Source organism: Entelurus aequoreus, linkage group LG08 (genome assembly GCF_033978785.1).
Source record: "Entelurus aequoreus isolate RoL-2023_Sb linkage group LG08, RoL_Eaeq_v1.1, whole genome shotgun sequence".
NCBI classification, from domain to species: domain Eukaryota; kingdom Metazoa; phylum Chordata; class Actinopteri; order Syngnathiformes; family Syngnathidae; genus Entelurus; species Entelurus aequoreus.
This window is the reverse complement of record NC_084738.1, coordinates 27040220-27043270: the sequence shown is the minus strand read 5'-3', so window position 1 is coordinate 27043270 and position 3051 is coordinate 27040220. Positions and strand designations below refer to the sequence as shown.

The 3051-nt window shown below is 38.6% G+C and overlaps 1 protein-coding gene across 1 annotated transcript in view; it reads right to left on the bottom strand.

Annotated features, from left to right (window-relative positions):
* Nucleotides 1–3051, bottom strand: part of LOC133656382 (rho GTPase-activating protein 22-like) — a 61353-nt gene that overhangs the window by 12781 nt on the left and 45521 nt on the right. The gene's annotated exons all lie outside the window — the stretch shown is intronic.

Below are 3051 nucleotides of genomic sequence, written 5' to 3'. Positions count from 1 at the left end.
AAAACATTATTAAAAAAAAGAATTCACCAACTCAAGTATTTCATATATATATATATATATATATATATATATATATATATATATATATATAAATATATATATATATATATATATATATATATATATATATATGTATATAAATACTTGACTTTCAGTGAATTCTAGCTATATATATATATATATATATATGTCAGTGGCGTGCGGTGAGGTTCATGACTGGTGAGGCACTGACTTCATCACAGTCAGATTTACAAACATATGAACCCTAAATAGTATCTTATTTACCATGTGATTGGCAGCAGTTAACGGGTTGTGTTTAAAAGCCCAAACCAGCATTCTTCCCTGCTTGGCACTCAGCATCAAGGGTTGGAATTGGGGGTTAAATCACCAAAACTTATTCCCAGGCACGGCGCCGCTGCTGCCCACTGCTCCCCTCACCTCCCAGGGGGTGAACAAGGGATGGGTCAAATGCAGAGGACACATTTCACCACACCTAGTGTGTGTGTGACAATCATTGGTACTTTAACTTAACTTTACACTTACAAACTGTAGCATGCACACAAAAAAGCACATTTAATTAAAAAAAAAAACGTTATTATGGTCTTACCTTTACTTATAAGTGCGGGAGCAGTGGTGTTCGTGTTGGAAGAGTTGTGAATGAATGAAATATGAAATCCGCGCTGCCGTCTGCAGGTGTACCTAATGTTGTGTCCCTGATCACGGCGCGAGCATTGTTGTTTTTGCACTTTTTGGCTTCTTGTTAACTGACATTTTTTGGGTGGATTCGGTCTTGCACGTGGAGGGTTTGGGTGTGGGTGTTGGATTTATTATGTGTATTTGTTATGTCTATATGTAATTATGGCGGACTTACCTGGGACTTTAAGATGGGCGGGGCTACCACTGACAGGTGACCATGTACGTAGCTTTAAAAATGGCGTCATTGTTTCGTTTGTAAAAAACAGCGTGCTTCGCCACCAGCATACCCCACTGGTAAGCTCATTTAGTTATATCCGCTTTTCTTTGTTAGATCAGCTGAATTGTTTATATTCCATGCTTGCCCGCTTCCTTGCTTTTCTGTTTGCTGTATGTCTGCTATGTCCGCAGCGCTTGTTGTGCGGCAGACTAGCTGCGTCACAACCAGCGCAAACACTCACTGTTTAGTTTTTAAACAACGTTGGCAAATTTAAAAGTAATGTGCGGATTGAAATCTGTTGGATTATATTGTTGTCACGTTGCGTGTGTCCGGCTGCGTTTGAGAGTTCGAAGGTTTGAGTTAAAAATACCGGCACCGGCACTTTACTTCCTGGTTTGGCTGATGGGATTTGTAGTTCTTTTGTGTAGTTCTGCTCATATGTTTAATGTGTGCCTCAAACAGAGCGCCGGTGTTTTATGTCTTTTTAGTATGTTTGTCCATGACATTATGGTGACATTATAAATAATTCTGATTACATTTAAAACATTATTTGACATAAATTAATGGTGATAGTAAAATGTAATGCTAAAATTAATAAGTTAGGATAAAATCACAGTGATTGATAATATGTCATATCATGGTTGATAACATTATAGTTCAGTTGATGAATTCATGTCTATTTACATTATGATGATTCAAGATAGATACATTGTTTTATGTTCATGTTTACTTTTAGGTTATTACCTGCTACTGCTGCTACTGCTACTACTGCTGCAGCTGCTGCTACTACTACTGCTGCTGCTACTAAATAAAACGAGCAAAGAATGCAAAGCGAGTAATTCCTTTCATGCTGAGTGACGACCCCTATTCAGAGGGCCAATACGGAAAAAACTGAGGAGGGTTTGGGTGTGGGCTTTGGTTGGTGTGGCCGCGGCGCTCCCGTCGGGGGTGCATTCTGCGGCGGAGGTGCTTGGCACCAGGAGGCGGGGTTATGAGACGTGCCTCCAGTTTTATGATCGCTCAGCACAAGAAATACTTACACACATACAGTTGTTGACAAAATACACTGCACATTATATACCTCAGCTAACTAAACTATGGAAATGTATAATATAATTCATATAGCAATACAGTCTCACTGCACAGCAGGCCAACAGTTAGCCGAGTCATTGCACACAATCCATGTTGAGGCACAAATCAGTGACGTGCCTCAACTGGCTGCTGATCACCGCACCGTCTCTTCTCAGTATTTGAACGGCAAATGTGAAAATAAAAATAAAAATAATCTAAAACTGGTGAAGTTAAATGGAAAATAACTTTAGTATAATCACTGGATACATATAACAATTTAATTAATTTTTTTTCTTTTTACTTTTTTTTTTCTTTCCATGATGGCAGGTGAGGCCGTGCCTCCCCTGCCTCTAGTTACGGCACGCCACTGATATATGTATATGTGACGGTCCACAACTGTATGTGGCAAAATGCAGCTCCACACTGCTGTCGCTTCAACATATCACTGGCACCAGGTGGATTATGAATTTATTTTATTATAGTGTCCTGCAAAACAGCGCAAATTGTGTGACTGTGAGTCCACTTGGGTCACGGGATTATCAATTGGAAGGCGTCACAGTTCTGAGCACTTCCCGCAGGTAAAGTACATACCACTTCTCGCCAGCAACAGGCGCTGTTGCAACACTTCATTCATAATTTAATCAAGCATAATGAACGTCTGTTTCTACACCGTTACATATATATATATAAATATATATATATATATATATATATATATATATATATATATATATATATATTATATATTGATTTTATTATATAAATAAAATAAATACTTGAATTTTAGTGTTCATTTATTTACACATTTACACACACACACACACACACACACACACACACACACACACACACACACACACACACACACACACACACACACACACACACACACACACACACACACACACACACACACACACACACACACACACACACAACACTCATCTACTCATTGTTGTACTTGAAAGTACAATGCTTTGTTAAGGGATGAATTGTCCATCCTCTTTCTATTCTCTGTCACTATTTTTCTAACCATGCTGAACACCCTCTCTGATGATGCATTGCTG